The sequence below is a fragment of the Chrysemys picta genome, chromosome 1 (assembly GCF_011386835.1).
Source record: "Chrysemys picta bellii isolate R12L10 chromosome 1, ASM1138683v2, whole genome shotgun sequence".
NCBI lineage: Eukaryota > Metazoa > Chordata > Testudines > Emydidae > Chrysemys > Chrysemys picta.
Genome location: NC_088791.1, coordinates 55,261,377 through 55,279,717, shown reverse-complemented (window position 1 = coordinate 55,279,717; position 18,341 = coordinate 55,261,377).

Here is an 18,341-nt window from a genome sequence, read left to right as displayed (position 1 = left end):
GTGGGGCTAATCTGTAATAATTTATAAATACTGCATATGCCTGATTATTGGGCTAATTAGTGTATTGGGTTATTGGAATATATAGTGTCTGCATATGTTGATTTAGTTTAATAGCAGGGCTGTCTGGAAGCAAATACATTGCCTGATACAAGTAACCTCCAGGTAAACATATCAAGGGGACTAAGAAATAATACCTGAGGTCTTAGCTGTGAAGATGCTACTTCCAGGTGTCAGACACTTTACAAGACTTGTTTGGTCAAGGCTGGGAGCAAAAAGAACACCAAACGTGACAGGTTACTGTCACTCTCCAAAGAGAGGCGGGGAAGGCAGTTAGGACGGCTGTTCAGGAGGAACAGGCTGACACACAGAGAGGCCCTGTGGAGGGGTTCAGAAGGAGTCGGGCTAGGTAAGCATTAGATAAGGTAGACATGCATATAGACAGTCTTGTTGTTTTAAATCCTTTTTCTCATAGACATCTAGGGCTGGTCCACACTAAGCCCCCAGTTCGAACTAAGATACGCAACTTCAACTACGTGAATAACGTAGCTGAAGTTGAAGTATCCTAGTTCGAACTTAAAGGTACTTACCGCGGGTCCACGCGCAGCAGGCAGGCTCCCCCGTCGACTCCGCCTACTCTTCTCGCAGAGCAGGATTACCGGCGTCGACAGCAAGCACTTCCGGGATCCATTGCTTGCCGCCGAACCAGCGGGTAAGTATAGACGTACACCTAGCGTGACATCCTGCACATTACAGGCCATAGAACCTAATCCACCCACTCCTATAATAGACCCCTAACCACTGGCTGAGTTACTGAACTCCTCAAATCATGATTTAAATACTTCAAGTTACAGAGAATCCATCATTTACTCTTGTTCAAACCAGCAAGTGACCCGTACCCCATGCTGGTTTGAACAAGGCAAAACACTGCCAGGATCTCTGCCAATCTGACATGGGGGGAAATTCCTTCCCGACCCCAACTATTTCTTTCCTGATGCCAATCAGTTAGACCCTGAGTATGTCGGTGAGACCCATGAGCCAGACATCCGGGAAAGAATTCTCTGTAATAACTCAGAGCCCTCCCCATCTAGTGTCCCATCTCTGGCTGTTGGAGGTATTTGCTACTAGCAGTCGCAGATGGGCCACCTGCCATTGGAGACAGCCTCATCATACCATCCCCACCATAAATTTATCAAGCTCAATCTTGAAACCAATTAGCTTTTTTGCTCCCACTGCTTCCTTGGGGAGTTTGTTCCAGAACTTCACTTCTCTGATGATTAGAAAGCTTTGACTAATTTCAAACTTCAGCCTGCTGATGGCCAGTTTATATCCATTTGTTCTTGTGCCAACATTGGCCTGTAACTTAAATAACTCTACTCCCTCCCTAGTGCTTATCCTGCTGATGTATTTATAGAGAGCAATCATCTCCCCTCTGCCTTCATTTGGTTAGGCTAAACAAACCAAGTCTCCTTTCGTAAAGTAGATTCTCCATTCCCCAGATCATCCTACTAGCCCTTCTCTGCACCCATCTTTCTTAAACATGGGAGACCAGAATTGCAGACAGTATTCCAGATGAGGTCTCACCAGTCCCTTGTATAAGGGTACCAACACTTCCCTATATCTACTGGAAATACCTCTCCTGATGCATCCTAGGATTGCATTAGCTTTTTTCATGGCCGCATTGCATTGGTGACTTATAGTCATCCTGTGATCAACCGATAAACCTAGGTCTTTCTCCTCCTCTGTCACTTCCAACTGATATGTTCCCAGCTTATAGAAAAAATTGTTGTTCTTTCTCTTATGCTTTGCTTTTGTTCCCAACGTTAAGATTAAACAATACATTGTTTTAAGACAGCTGTCTGGTACTTGTATTCACCACTGGTCACAGCTCCTAAAGGGAAGGTGTGCAGGTGCTGAGCCCAGTCAGATGTGCTGAATAATCACAGTTGGTACACAAAAAGAACAGGAGTACTTGTGCCACCTTAGAGACTAACAAATTTATTTGAGCATAAGCTTTCATGGGCTACAGCCCACTTCTAGTGTAGCCGGGAGACTTGGTCTGAAATGGGAGATCTCCACCCCAGGACAGGTGATGGCAAGAGGCCTGACACATGACAGCAGCTGTGTGATCTGCACTTTATACACTATACAATACCAATTATAAGACTTAATCCAACCCCATATACTTACTTTCATATACCATAATTAATTCACGTTTCTAACATCTCGCCAAAATTTTCAGCAGATTTTATTGTTTGGTACCCACCGATATAGGCTGGTACAGGAGAATTTTGTCTATGGCAGTGCTTCTCAAAGTCGCGCCACCACTTGTTTAGGGAAAGCCCTGGCAGGCCGGGCCGGTTTGTTTACCTGCCGCATCCGCAGGTTCGGCCGATCGCAGCTCCCACTGGCCGCAGTTCGCCGCTCCAGGCCAATGGGGGCTTCAGGAAGCGGCGCGGGTTGAGGGATGTACTGGCTGCCCTTCCTGGAGCAGCGAACCATGGCCAGTGGGAGCTGCGATCGGCCGAATCTGCGGATGTGGCAGGTAAACAAACCGGCCTGGACCGCCAGGGGCTTTCCCTGAACAAGCAGCGGACTGGCTTTGAGAAGCACTGATCTATGGGACATCTCCAGTTGGTAAATATGGAATAAGGACAACCCGGAGAATTACAGACCAGTCAGCTTAACTTCAGTACCCGGAAAGATAATGGAGCAAATAATTAAGCAATCAATTTGCAAACACCTAGAAGATAATGAGGTGATAAGTAACAGCATGGATTTGTCAAGCATAAATCATATCAAACCAACCTAATGGCTTTATTTGACAGGATAACAAGCCTTGTGGAAGGGGGGGAGGGAAGCGGAAGATCTTGACTTTAGTAAGGCTTTTTATACTGTCTTGCATGACCTTCTTACAAACAAACTAGGGAAATACAACCTAGGTGGAGCTACTATAAGGTGGGTGCAAAACTGGTTGGAAAACTATTCCCAGAGAGTAGTTATCAGTGGTTCACAGTCAAGCTGGAAGGGCATATCGAGTAGGGTTCCACAGGGATCAGTTCTGGGTCCAGTTCTATTCAATATGTTTATCAATGATTTAGATAATGGTATAGAGAGTACACTTATAAAGTTTGCAGACGATAACAACCTGAGAGGGGTTGCAAGTGTTTTGGAGGACAGGATTAAAATTCAAAATGACCTGGACAAACTGGAGAAGTGGTCTGAAGTAAATAAGATGAAATTCAATAAGGAAAAATGCAAAGCTCTCCATTTAGGCAAGAACAATCAGTTGCACATACAAAAAATGGGAAATGACTGCCTAGGAAGGAGTACTGAAGAAAGGGATCTGGGGGGTCATAGTGGCTCACAAGCTAAATATGTGTCAACAGTGTAACGCTGTTGCAAAAAAACCAAACATAATTCTGGGACATATTAGCAGGAGTGTTGTAAGCAGGACATGAGAAGTAATTCTTCTGCTCTACTCCACACTGACTAGGTCTCAAGTGGAGTCTTGTGTCTAGTTCTAGGTACCACATTTCAGGAAAGATGTGGACAAATTGGAGAAAGTCCAGAGAAGAGCTACAAAAATGACTAAAGATCTAGAAAAAACTGGGTTTGTTTAGTGTGGAGAACAGAAGACTGAGAGGGGACATGATAACAGTTTTCAAGTACATAAAAGGTTGTTAAAAGGAGGAGGGAGAAAAAATATTCTCCTTAACCTCTGAGGATAAGACAAGAAGCAATGGGCTTAAATTGCAGCAAGGGAGGTTTAGGTTGGACATTAGGAAAAACTTCCTAGCTATCAGGGTGGTTAAGTACTGGAATAAATTGCCCAGGTTGGTTGTAGAATCTCCAGCATCAGAGATTTTTAAGAGCAGGTTAGACAAACGCCTATCCGGGATGGTCTAGATAATACTTACTCCTGCCATGAGTGCTGGGGACTGGACTAGATAACCTCTCGAGATCCCTTCCAGTCCTATGATTCTATGATTCTGTTTTATATAAACTGGTAGTCATTTAAAGCCATTCTTTAAAGCCACTGACACTATAGGCTTGGCACGCTTCACTGGTTATGCTTTTTACTCTGTTATCATGAACAATTTGCTGATCCTAGATTTCCCTTTGTTTCAAAAGCTCATTTTCTGCTTCTGAAGGACTGTAAGCTTGACAGTGTTCAAACTAAGCTTCTTGAACTTCAGTCCAGCATGGCTATCCCCTCACTGACTCAACTTTACCCTGAATTGTGCCTCTCTAATATTTCACACCATTTCAATTACACAGCAGCGGAGTACTATGTGAATTCTAGTGCTAAATTTAATCAAGTGCTCCTTCAAGGTGGAAAAGAACATCTCTTTGGAATTAATGGAAAGAGACAAATGAAATCAATCCCCAGGATCTTGGTTCTGTCCACTCTGTACCAGAGGACGTCCCACAGAAAAGACCTTCAGTAGCAACTGAAGCCTGAAGCCTGATAATGTAAAAACTTATAACTGCAAGGTATGAAACCTATGAAAAATGATACACTTCATCTGGACTGTAGAATCAACAAGAATTTAATAACGTTAATCAGATCATCACCGTTCAAGTGCACATAAATTTGAATTGTTTCCCTATTACGAAGTGCTTGTCTGTAAATTATTGCAGAGAAAGCCATTTTCAAATTAATGTTTGAGCCATTAGAAAATACAAAGGGCATTTGCATTAATTAGAGACAGCTTTCCTTCCTCTCACTTTATCATTACCTTTGCTACCCGGAATCAGTTTAGTGCTCAAATTTATTGACATGTATGATTCAGTGGCACTATTTGTTTAGAGTTCATCATATACCTGCTGGAATAAACTCATTAAGTATAAATGAATAGTCCTGTAGTCATCATCTAAAATGAGTCAATGCAGTCCTCTGAAGTCATTATAGTGCTTGTGAACACAGCTGGAATAAAAGACCCTGTGAACGTTATAGCTTCATTCTCAAAGTTTAACCAACATTCATCTCCATTCCTGTCTCAGAACAGAAGCCCAGGGTCTCAGTTAAGGAGCATGGGACTCTTTCTTCATCAGTAGATGGAGGCTCCCTGTTTTACTGGAGAATGTGTAAGTAAACAGTGTGTAAGATGATCCATACTGCTGCTGCTATAGCATATTAGTTTTCACAGTATATGGCAGCTAAGGAACTAAAGAAGGAAAGGAGATTCATCTCAAGCATCATTTGGATATATATCTGAATATTATACCAGCCCTTCTACGGAGATAGCCGTGATATAGCTTCTCGGTAGAAGCTTCTCAGTTATGGAACTCTTTGCCACTGGACATCAGGAGAAGACCAAGTCTTGCTGTTTTTAAGGCAAAATGCAAGAATCATCTCTCTGCTTTAACTCAATAATATTGTCTACAAGAAGAACAGGAGGACTTGTGGCACCTTAGAGACTAACAAATTTATTAGAGCATAAGCTTTCGTGGACTACAGCCCACTTCTTCGGATGCATATAGCGGATACAGACTAACACGGCTGCTACTCTGAAAATTGTCTACAAGAGTGATGTTACTTAGAAAATCTATGTAAATTGAGGGCCAAGTGGAGAATCTGGTCCTTTTTGGAAAGAAATGATGTTATCCTAACCTATAGAAATGGTGCCTAGAAATGCATAGTTTATATACAGTGATGTAAGATTAAATAAGATACAACCTGGGGAAAAGTGGTTTTATGGGGCACAATTAAGGCTGCATATTTTCTAGTGAAAAGAGTACTGTTTTTCATAGAGCAAAATGTCGAAATTTATGGGAGAATATTGCATTTCCTGAACACATATGCTAATGGCCAATATCAAACAGCGCTTTATAAAGGTGCTAGAAATGTTTCAATACATCAATAAGAAACAAAACAAGGACTCACTTTTTACCTTTACTTGGGATATTTCAAGACATCAAATACCAACCTGTGTATATCTGTTTAATTTCTTCATAAACAAAACAAATTACAATCAAATCAACATACAAATTCTGGAACTCCTACTGCTGAAAAGTTGTTGTTTCATTGGGTGTGCTGCATGGTAGAAAACAGCAAAACAACAGATTTGCAAAAACAGCTTCTTTCTGATTTTTCATGTTCATAGATACAAGCAGCCCAGTTATTAAAGATTTTTTTTATCTAAATGTCCCCCAGTATGTGAATGTCTTCTCAGTATGTGAATGTCTAGATGATGATCAAACATAGCTTTTCTTTTAAAAAATAACCGGAATATGGCACACAATGCAAAACATAACACCAGAGGGGGTGACATATTCTCCATTTATACTTCATAGATCACTGTTGGGCAAATATATCTTTAGGAACTAAAATTTCTAAGACTTTCCTTTAATTCTGCCTCCCCACTGTAGTCTCCAAGTTGTTAGAATGTGCCATCTTCTCCATAATAAAAAAAGGCGAATTGGAAAAACATAACAGGTATTTACCAGCTCGAAGAGAGAAAAATACATCCAGGTGCAAAATGGTGACTTTATGGCAATATCTATTTGGCTGCAAAATGTAGAAGGTCGCCCCCAGAAAAGCATGGCAGTGGCTCTTACTACAGCTCGGCTCTGGCTTCTGGCCTGGCCGGGGGCGTTGCCTTGGGGGGAGAGGAGAAGCAAGGAGCAGGGTCCCATAGTGAGCGAGTCATGGGGCCCAAAAGTTTTTCTATGCAGGGCCCCAATAAGTTGTAATCCTCCTCTGCTGCTGGCACCCAGACAGTGTGGAGAAGGAAGTCATCTGATTCGAATTCAGAGCAGGCAAAAACTGAACCAGAGAGGCGGAAAAGCAGTAGATTGAGACAAGGAGTCTGATGAGAATGGACCTGGAAGGTGGAGGAAGAGAAACTGTGACTGGAAGTTGGAGGGTGGAGTTTGGGATTGGTTGGTGTGGGGACTGGGCCTGGGAGCCTGATAGGTTGTCAAAATCCAGTGTGCTGTTGGAAAACAAACACCCTAATGCAGGGGTGGCCAACCTGAGCCTGAGAAGGAGCCAAGATTTACCAATGTACATTGCCAAAGAACCACGGTAATAAGTCAGCAGCCCCTAATCAGCTCCCCCCTGCCCTCCTCCCAGCACCTCCCACCCACCAGCAGACCCGCCGATCAGTGCCTCCTCCTCCCTCCCCACACCTCCCGATCAGCTGTTTTGTGGCATACATGAGGCTCTGGGGAGGGAGGAGGAGGAGTGAGGGCACGGTAGGCTCCGGGGAGAGGGCAGGAAGGGGTGGAGTGGGGGCAGAGCCAGGGGTTGAGCAGTGAGCACCCTCCGGCACATTGGAAAGTTGGCACCTGTAACTCCAGCCCCAGAGTCGGTGCCTATATAAGGAGCCGCATATTAACTTCTGAAGAGCCGCCTGTGGCTCCGGAGCCACAGGTTGGCCACCCCTGTCCTAATGCAATTGTCCAGGAGGTTGTTACTCTTGGTACTTAGATTTGATGGTTTTCATGTAGGAGAATACAAACTGGAACTAATGTTTACCATAGATCAGAACCCAACTTGCACTTGTATTGTGCACTTTGGTTTGTCTACCAAAATCCCAATATACTGTATCCTGGCTTTCAACGGGAGAGTGGTTTACATGTCTAATGTACTGCAGCCTGCTCACTAACATCAGCTATCATAAAAGGGTTGGAAGAAAGAGAAACTGACATCCTCACTGAACCTAAGTGTTCAATTTTTTTAAGTGACCAGCATACAGATCTGTATGAAACAGTGGTCCTTAACCATGTTCATTTTACTCTTCACACTTCAAGGTTATTTTCATGACTGGAAAGTGCTGGAAAGTTTTCTTTTTCTTTGAGCTATCCACATACCCAGCTTCACTTTGAATGAACTCACATTTATCAGGTGTGTAATGCTCTTTAATTGGCCCTGCATATTTTATGTTAATTTTCTGTTAACAAGGTTGGTCAGGAATAAGAAGTCAACAGCAACCTCTCCTTGTGAGAAGGTGTGTCATATGTTTTTCATGTCTTGGTTTCAAGACTATTCAGACCTCAGGTAAAAGATAGAAAAACCTTAGCTAAACTATACCTTTCCTCAGCCTCCTCCCTTGTGCAGGATCAGATCATTACAGGCTGCAGCAGGTTGATCAAGCAACCAATGAAACAGATGATGCTGAAGGCCTCTGACAAACGGAGTTAACAGTTTTTTAACCAATGCTCCTGTAACATGTTTCAAGTCATTCACTTTTCCACAGAGTGCTCACCGATCATTATGTGCAGTGAAGCTTTGTATCTAGTCATAGCTGGTGCCTCCAGCTGGTGGTGCAGAAACCAATTTTATCATCATTACTTTCTTCTTAATGACCTACTTCTTGAACGCATGATAGATACCTGCCCATCTTGTTCTCGTCTTCATTGGTGAGGTCATCAAAATGTCTGCTTTCGTGCTGCTGTGTTCATAGCCCTGAACAGAAAAATCACCAGCTGAGCCATGTCAGTCATATATGTTGATTTGTCAAATTGGAGAAAAAATATACAACAATTCAACTCAGTCTCCATTTGTTTACATCTGACCATGATTCCACTCATCTAGCCACTGTATTTGCATCCAGTTGCATGTCATTAATGACATCCCAAAATAAGCAATACATGATCTCAGCCTCTTATTGCTTTCTTCACCGCTGTACCATCGGCGAAAGCCTTCTTATGGCTTACAAGTACATAAGCAACTCTGAAAGATACTTCATTTGGTATCCTCTTTTTTAATGGTTTTGTGAGCATTGCCTCATGAGCTCTCAAAGGCAGCTTATCTGAAGATTATTTTTAAGATACGTCTCTTGAAATTGCCTGTGAACTGCAAGGAAATAATGCTCCAAATTACCGTGTTGCTTTGAGCAGCATTGGCTTGACTTGTGAGATTCATGTGCTTGCCTTTAAGCACCGTCAGCAAAACTCATGAGCCCATGAAATTGCTGTGGTTTCTCCTTCCTTTTTCAAAGTTCCAGCTATATTATTTAGGAGTCCTGCACCTGTAGCTCTGCACCTTCCTCAGCTCACCCCCAGGGTCCACACACCCTCCCTCCCTCCATTCAGTGGCTGCCCTGAGGAAGGGTAACTGCTTGAGCCTCAAATGAGAGTTTCATTACTTCCCTACATAGCACTCCTGCAGACAGGGAGACCAGTCATCACCGTCCTTCTTCCCTCCACCCTGCAGGCTTAGTTCATTCCTGTGTCACCCCTCTCACCTGCAGACCCCAAGTGATCAAAGGAGTGGGAGGAGACTGAGGCAGAGAGAGATCTTCACCTACGTCCCAGGCCTGTTGTAGATGGGGATCTTTACCCTCCCCTTCAACCTGCAGAGTATTCTGCTTCCTCCACTAGCCCAAAATGCCTTCATTAGCAGCAGAGCAGTTTTCTGCGTCACCTCCTGTTGCTAACGAGACAGCAGGAGGCAATGCCATACAAGAAGGAGCAGGAGAGAGCTGGTGACTTATTTCACATGGGCTGGTTATCTACTATCTATCCCTATTCACTTTCTCAGAGGCCCCGTCTGCAGTACGTGCTGAATAAGCTTACTAGACTGGGGCTGCAATATCTTCCTTCCCACCTGAAGTGAACTTGACTGATATGTACTGGCTAGAACATACAGGATTATTGTAGCTGAATGCATCTAGCCATTACAGGCAACACAGACAGATGTATTTCACATGATCTCTCCCCTTTTTGATAGATCACAGTTAAATAGCAACGCATTTTGTTCCTATTTTACATATACCATAGCTGTATTCTGTGTCAGTAGTGCTTGAGTGAAAAATTATTGCTATTGTGGAATTTATTATGAAAATTTAATAAAACATTTAAAAATAATAAAAAGAGAAAACTTGTACCTATTTTAGTGTATGTGATTATTTATTTTGTGCTTATTTATTTATACAGCTATTCCTGGACTTTTTTTTGAAAATAAATTGCAAAACATTATGCTGGAATCAGTCCAAGCCAGATAATACATATGGTTAAGAAACCACATAGTATAATACAGAGATTTGACCGTTAATCACAGGTATGTAATCTTCTTCTTTTGTATGGCATTGGAAAAAACAATGGGCTTGGATTATAATCATATTTAGAAATTCAAAAGCCATTCTAATGCTTCTGAAGTAACTAAATGAACCCCCACTTGTGCCACCATTGTAAGAGTGAATAGGTAGCTGTCCATGATGTGTTGCATGGTTTGTATCTCACCAGTGTGTCACAATTTGATGATTCTTTGATTTTCCATTTGTGGAGGAAATTTCCATACTTTCTATGCATTGTCTGAATGCAGGACTTCTTTCGCTGGATCTTCAATCAGGTTTTTGTTTGGGACCTCACAAGTAGCCCATGATTTGAGCCAATGAGTGCCGGCTTTCTTTCTGTAGGGCCATAGCATTGTTGTGTATATCCAGAAAAGCTTCCTGGATTTGAGACAGGAGAATGGCAGTGAATTGAGGTCTTGGTGTATCAGCAGGTCTAAAGTGGTCAGGATCTTGTTGTACTCCCAGACCATAGCAACGTCTCGTCTGATGTTGGCTGGTGCAATGCCCACCAAAACTGAAAGCCATGGTATGGGCGTTGATTTGAGAGAGTCACTAACAATCCTGAGCTTGGCATTATGGATTTCCATTTTCTAACCAGCTCTACCTCTAAAACTGGATGACAGTTTTTCTTCTTTACCTTGGTGTAGTGAAGCGAAGACTCACTGGCACGGCGCCTCCTGCTGGCCATCCTGGGAATTAGCTCTTGTCCAGCCTGGAGCACTCTCTGGAAGCCAGTGTTTCACCTGCCTCAGGGCCCCCGTATCCCTGCCAGACCCCGGTGCCCCTTTACCTCGGGGTTCTGTCCCAGCAGTACTCCCACAATCTTGGTCTCCCCTCCCAGGGGAACCCCCAACCCTCTAAACCAACCTTGCCTCAGTGGCTACTGCCAATCATCATCTAGCCCCAGCTCACTGGGGCAAACTGCAGTCTGTAATGGCCACTCATCATTGGCAAAGGGTTAGGATCTGCTGCCGTTGCCTATCCCTGGGCTGTCCCTCTGCAACCCCAGTACCTTTTGTAGGCCTTTACCAAGGCCTGCAACCTGAGGGTTTACCAGGCTGGAGCTCCCTAGCTCCCTTTGCCCTTCCCCAGCACTGCCCCACCTCAGGTACCTTGCTCCCAGGCAGCCAGCCCTTTTCCCTCAAGGGCTAGAGTAAGACTCCTCTGCCTTCTGGCCCTGCAGCTCTTTTATAGGGACTAGCCTGGCCCTGATTGGTGGCTCCCAGCCTTTGCCTATTGGCTCCCCAAGGCAGCCCTTTCCCAGGGCTGTTTTTAACCCCTTCAGGGCCAAAGTGGGGTGACCACCCCGCTACACTTGACTTTAAGCATAATTTGGTATTTTTCACTAAGGAGACTGTATTTAACCAAGTCCTTGAGGAGAAATGCCATCCTTTGAGTGTGTGGAATATACAGGGAGTTTTTACCAAAGGGGCCTATGTAGTAAGGATAACATCCATACCAGTGGGAGCTCCAGGAGGCATTTTGCAGCAGGGAAGCACAGTGTCTTCCATAGTTCCTTGGGGGCAGGAGCAGAGTACAACAATGCACCACTCTCTTAAGAGACCAAGAGTGTGGGAGTACTGCTGGGACAGAACCCCGAGGTAAAGGGGCACCGGGGTCTTATAAAAACAACTGACTCCCACTGAAATGCAGCCCTCTCTGAAGTGGGACATGGCACAACATTTAGCTTTAGCAACATTACACAAATGCTTCTTGCAGACATGAATTATATATACGGTACTGTCACTAGATTGTGTGTATGTAATTAGCATCAGTTGCACTCACAGATACTGCAACTTGGGTCCAGCACTTTGGATACTATATAACTATGAAGTAGTATTTCAACAATGAATTGCTGTGGCCCAATTGTTTTGGATCCTTATTGTTATTAAAAGGGTCGTTAGTTAGGGTTACCATATTTCAGCAAGCAAAAAAGAGGATGGGAGGAGCCCCGCCCTAGCCCCGCCCCTGCCCCTCCCACTTCCCGCCCCCCCCAGAACCCCCAACCCTCCCCCCATTCCTTGTCCCCTGACTGCCCCCTCCTGGGACCCCTGCCCCTAACTGCCCCCCAGGACTCCACTCCCTATCTAAGCCTCCCTGCCTCTTGTCCCCTGACTGCCCCAACCCTTATCCACACCCCCACCCCCAGACAGACCCCTGGGACTCCCACGCCCCATCCAACCACTCCCCACCCCCTGACAGCCCCCCCAGAACTCCCAACCCATCTAAACCCCTCTGCTCCCTGTCCCCTGACTGCTCCGATCCCTCTCCGCACTCCTGCCCCCTGACAGCCCCCCCCCCAGAACTCCCAACCCATCTAAACCCCTCTGCTCCCTGTCCCCTGACTGCTCCGATCCCTCTCCCCACTCCTGCCCCCTGACAGCTCCCCCCCAGAACTCCCAGCCCCCCACCCTCCCGCTCCTTGTCCCCTGACTGCCCCCTCCTGGGACCCCTGCTCCTAACTGCCCTCCAGAACCCCACCCCCTACCTAAGACTCCCTGTTCCTTGTCCCCTAACTGCCCCCTCCTAAGATCCCCCCCAACTGCCCCCCCAGGACCCTACCCCCTACCTGTACCCTGACTGCCCAAAACTTTCTCCACTCCCCCCAAAAAGCCCCCCCCCCGTTTCTTGACTGCCCCCTCCAGAACCTCCCTGCCCCTTCTCCTGCCCCCCTGGCCCCCTTACCCTGCTGCTCAGAACAGGGTGTTGGGCTCTGTGCGAGCCGAGCCGGACACGTGGCTGCGCTCCCCAGCACAACAAAACCCGGTCCCTGGCCCTGCACAGTGCTGCTGGACCGGGCTGCAGGGGAGAGCTGCCGGCTCAGAATGCAGGGCAGATCCGGCTCCTCTACAGCTGCTCCGGAGTCCAGCCCTGGACTTTCCTGCAGCCCTCCCAGCTGCTCGCTCTGCTCTGCCAGGGGAGGGGGGAAATCCCGGACATTTTGAGTGCTTTACAAATTCCCCCGGACGCTATTTTTAGAACAAAAAGGAGGACATGTCCGGGTAAATCCGGACGAATGGTAACCCTACGTTAGTAGTATAGACCCTGCTTCTGCAAATACTTATGCATGTGCTTATCTGTGCATGACTAGTTCCACTGAAAACAATGAGACAGCTCACATGAGTAAAGTTAAGCATATGTAGGTTTGAAGTCTGTGTTTGCAAATACATACCAGATAGTGGAACACTGTCACCTCTATCAATTTTTTGTCAAAGAGAAAACTCATGTCTGCAATGCTTCTGCAGTTTCAGGTTTAGAAACTAAGCCCCAGTGAAACACAGCAAGGGCCACCATTAGCTTGTATTATACTACTTTTGATCACATAAATTGAAGATTACACATTAATCTTCTACTACATCTTTGCAGTTAATAAGGGCCAGAGTGGATCATAGAGGGCTTTTCAGGGCTGAAGGTTGAGGTTGTTTAAGAAAAACTATCATACTCAATATAATTAGGCTGTGTTCATTAGCTAGATTTGAGACCTTAGTTTGCTCCAGTTATCAACCATCTTCACCAAGTTAACAGTCATGAAAGAAAAAAATCAGCTGCCTCTATAATATTCAGTCAGGTTGTGAAAATGTACATCCAAGGTGGATGACAGTCAATTTAGTAAATTAATGATGATTGGTTTTCATTTCGCAGTGTTTACATTTTTCTCAGTTTATCATAATGTTGTAGAACATAATCCTCTGTGGAAGGCACCAATCTCTTAGTGTTCTGGTGAGTGTATTTTTTTTTTTTGCACATTCTTAGTTGTAGGCATTTAGTGAATTTTTTTAAAATAAATCTAGCAATATCCTTCAACACCTCAGTGAACACAAAAATTAACAATCTCCATGAGGCAGTGTTCAACCTGACACAGCAAGCAATGCAAATATGGCACAAAGTCTATCTTTACATTTATTTTCAAATGTGTATAGATATGCTTCATATAAATTAATCCTCTCTTTCATTAAAAGGAAGGAATTATGTCTGTGGTCAAAAGGGTGGGGTACCATTAATCTGATTTAGCACAGCATGTGAAAAATTAATTGAAAGTCAGAACTCCATAGTGTTTATTATAAAGTAATTTCACACCAGCTCAGGATTAGCAGGGTAACAGGTGACAATAGTTCATTACTATGTTAATTGAAAGACAGCACGCTTTTGTTTAAAAAAAAAGGAAAAATTATGAAAAAGCAGTATTTTATCTAGGGCTCAATAGTGGGTCTGTGGGATGCATAGTAAAGAGACAGTATCTTTCAAGAGAACTGGTTGGCATTTTGGTGATAACCTATAATTGTTCATAGTGCTATGAAGCATGGCACATATGTCTATTCCCGTGGGGCCCCCCCTGCCCCCATGCATGCTGGCTGTCTCAGTTTCCATAAGAGAAAGTGGTGCCCTTAAAAAGAAAAGCTTGACATTTAAGCCCAGAGTCTCAAAGGCATTATGGTGCCTAGTTCCCATTGAGTTCAGTAGGAATAGGCACCTCAATACCTTTGAGTATCTGGGCCTTAAAGCCTCTGAGTGCTGGTCACTAGTCCAATAGTGCAGAGGAAAATGTGGTGCATAAAGCAAAGACTATCAAGCCTTCTCACCTTCTTGCTTGTTCAAAGGCAAAGTCTGGAGAAGATGCCTATCACTAGGCAGTGACACAATCTGTACTAGTGTCTAACACAAGGAAATCCTGTTGGTTCTCAAGCAAGAGGGTTAATAAAATAGGTCATTTTCCAAGGGGGGGATGCTAGTCATTCTGTCATTTTGACAGCATACTGAAGCACGAAGCGAAGGCAAATGCATCCTTCCACTTCAGCTGTAATGCCATTATACTGACTCTGAATGGAAATGGAGGCCACACCATCCTTGGTTCCTGCTCTTTTGTGAAATATGACAGCAAGGCTGTATGGGCATTTCCTTTTATAGACTGTGGAGCTGAATATGCAGTACTGCACTGCTTGCATCATGCCACTGAGTAAAACAGGGGAGTTATTTTCCCATTGTATCTGCATAATTGTGAACGTTGTCAAATCAATTTAATGGATAGAAGATCATGCTACAGGTCCTTCTGGTTGACAGAACATAAAAGACAGAGTAAAAGAGAAAGAGAACTCTGTATGACCTTTGCTAAGGGCCAGTTATAGTTTAAACAAGCATCCATTCTCAAAACAACATAATACAGCAATTATTTAATGAAGCCAGACACCCTGCTCAGGGTAAATGGAATTCTGAGGCAAAGGTAGGACCTGATGCGGAACCATGGTTTTATATCTAGGCAGAAGAATTGAACTTCTTCAGAGATACTCCTGCAGCCTGATGGACAAGCTCATGAGGAGTGTGACCTTTTTGCTCACCTTCCCGTCTTCTGAAGAGTTTGCAACCCAACCTGACACAATCTGATGTAATATGTTAATTTCAGCATGGCCCTGTCACTCATTCTAAGCATGAGTTCTTTGCACTGAGACATATAGTCCTTTGAGCTCTAGGTATCCCAACAGAGGGTGCTTTCTAATGAAGGTCAAAGTTAAAAAAAAAAATAGTACAAGGAAAATATAAATGCCGCTATGGTTATTTGCTGCAAGGAGAGCAACCCAGTAAGAAAACTGTCTCTTTGCTTTTAAGGAAGTTCAGCGTGCTGTATTGTGCCATACTGGGATAAACATCAAGGCAATGTCTACACTGCAGCTGAGAGTGAGCCTCCCAGCCCTGGTAGAGCGACTCATGTTAGCAGGGCTGGAGCTAGTGTGCTAAAATTTGCAGCCTGGATGTTAAAGGTCAGTTTGCATCTTGGGCTCTCCAGCCATAGGTGCCAACTCCGTGGGTGCTTCAGGGGTGGAGCACCCACAGAAAAAAATTAGTGGGTGCTTAGCAGCCACTGGCAGCCCAGCTTCCCTCCACCCCCAAGCACTTCCTGCCCACAGGCGGCCCTGCCAATCAGCGCCTTCCCCTCCGTCCCTCCCAGTGCCTCCCGCCCACCCCAATCAGCTGTCTGGTGGAGTCCAGGAGGCTCTGGGAGGAAGGGGGAGGAGCAGGGATGGAACACACTCAGGGGAGGGCGTGGAACTGGGTGGGAAGAGGTGGGAAAGAGGCATGGCAGGAAGAGACGGGGCCACGGGTGAGAACTTGGGAGAAGGGGTGGGGTGGGAGTGGGATCTGGGGCGAAGCAGGGGATTGAGCACCCTCCAAGCCCAGAGGAAGCCGGCGCCTATGTCTCAAGCCTAGGGAATAGAGTGGGCTTGAAAGCCTAATCTGTAGCACTGAGCTGCAATTAGGGCTGTTGATTAATCGCCATTAACTCACTCATAACTAAAAAAAATTAATCATGATTAATCACAGTTTTAATCGCACTGTTAAACAATAGAATACCAATTGAAATTTATTAAATATTTTGGATGTTTTTCTACATTTTCAAATATATTGATTTCAGTTACAATACGAAGTGTAGAGTGCTCACTTTATATTATGTTTGTTTACAAATATTTGCACTCTAAAAACAATAAACAAAAGAAATAGTATTTTTCAATTCACCTCATACAAGTACCGTAGTGCAATCTCTTTATCATGAAAGTCCAACTTACAAATGTAGATTGTTTTTTGTTACATAACTGCACTCAAAAACAAAACAATGTAAAACTTTAGACCCTACAAGTTCACTCAGTCCTACTTCTTGTTCAGCCAATCGCAAAGAGAAACAAGTTTGTTTATATTTACAGGAGATAATGCTGCCTGCTTTTTATTTACAATTCCACCTGAAAGTGAGAACAGGCGTTCGCATGGAGCTTTTGTAGATGACATTGCAAGGTATTCATGCTTCGGCCACCATTACAGAGGACATGCTTCCATCCCGATGACAGTCGTTAAAAAAAAATGTGTTAATTAAATTTGTGACTGAACTCCTTGGGGAAGAATTGTATGTCTCCTGTTCTGTTTTACCTGCATTCTGTCATATATTTCATGTTATAGCAGTTTTGGATGATAACCCAGCACATGTTGTTTTTTTTAAAAACACTTTCGCTGCAGATTTGACAAAGCCCAAAGAAGGCACCAATGTGAGATTTCTAAAGATAGCTACAGCACTTGACCAAGGTTTAAGAATCTGAAGTGCCTTCTAAAATCTGAGAGGGACGAGGTGTGAAACATGCTTTCAGAAGTCTTAAAAGAGCAACACTCCAATGCAGAATGGCCATCAGGGTGAGCAGCTGCTCAAACAGCCCTCTCTGTTGCTGTCAGTCCAGCTCCCTCATCTTCCTCTGATGCTTCACTTTATTTTCCCTCTCCTGTTTATCCCACTCCATCTCCCTATCCTGCTCCTCCTCCTCCTTCTGAGATGCAAGGTCTGATCCAACCTGTGTCCAAAGTCACTGTGCATTTCTTACAGCAGGTCACTCCTGAACCTTTGCCTTTTCCCCCACAGGATCACAATCCTCTCCCCAAGAGACTTAGTGTGGGGCCTCAGCCTAGCCAAGGTGGAAAGTCCTGCCAAGATAATGAAAAAGCACGTCATTTTGAGTCCATGGAAAGAAAGACAAGAATCTACTCTTCTACATTCTACCTCATGGCAAGACCCCATGTCGTTACTCTTATCTACTTGGTAAGCCTTTATTTCATCTCTGCACACTAGCCTGCTGCACACCCGGTTACTAGTTTACGGACACACTATGGCAAATATTTCAGATTTAATTCACTGAAAAAAATAAGAAAAAAGTTTTGGGGTCAAGTTGGGGTGCCCGTGTTAGGACACTCAGACAAGGGAGTCCTGTTACCGGTGCTGGGTTTAATGCTAGTCCAAGCCGAGGAAGCCTTCGAGGATGTTAATCTGCTGGAAATCTTTGAGTGCAAGAGGGAGCAGCTTTTCTGGCCTATGGTGGAAACCCAGCTGTCTATGCCAAGGAGATATTTAATCACCTGTTGACTGATCAGCAAATCAATGATTGGAGAGAGCTAGTGAGCTACAGGGGCAGTTGTGGGAAGTTTACCCTCAGGGCCGGCTCTAGGCACTAGCAAAACAAGCTGGTGCTTGGGGCGGCACATTTTTAGGGGCGGCATGGCCGGTGCCAGAATGCCGCCCCTAAAAATGTGCCCCGGCCACCCTAGCTCACCTCCGCTGCTGCTGCCACGGCGCGCAAAACAGCTGATTCGCGCGCCGCTACTCGCCCTCCCTCCCAGGCTCTCAAACCTGGGAGGGAGGGGGAGATCCCGAGCGGCCGTTTCGCACGCCGCTGCTCCCCCTCCCTCCCAGGCTTGGGATCCTGGGAGGGAGGGGGAGAAGCGGCGCTCGTGCTGCGGCCACTCGGAGTCTCCCCCTCCCTCCCAGGCTCTCAAACCTGGGAGGGAGGG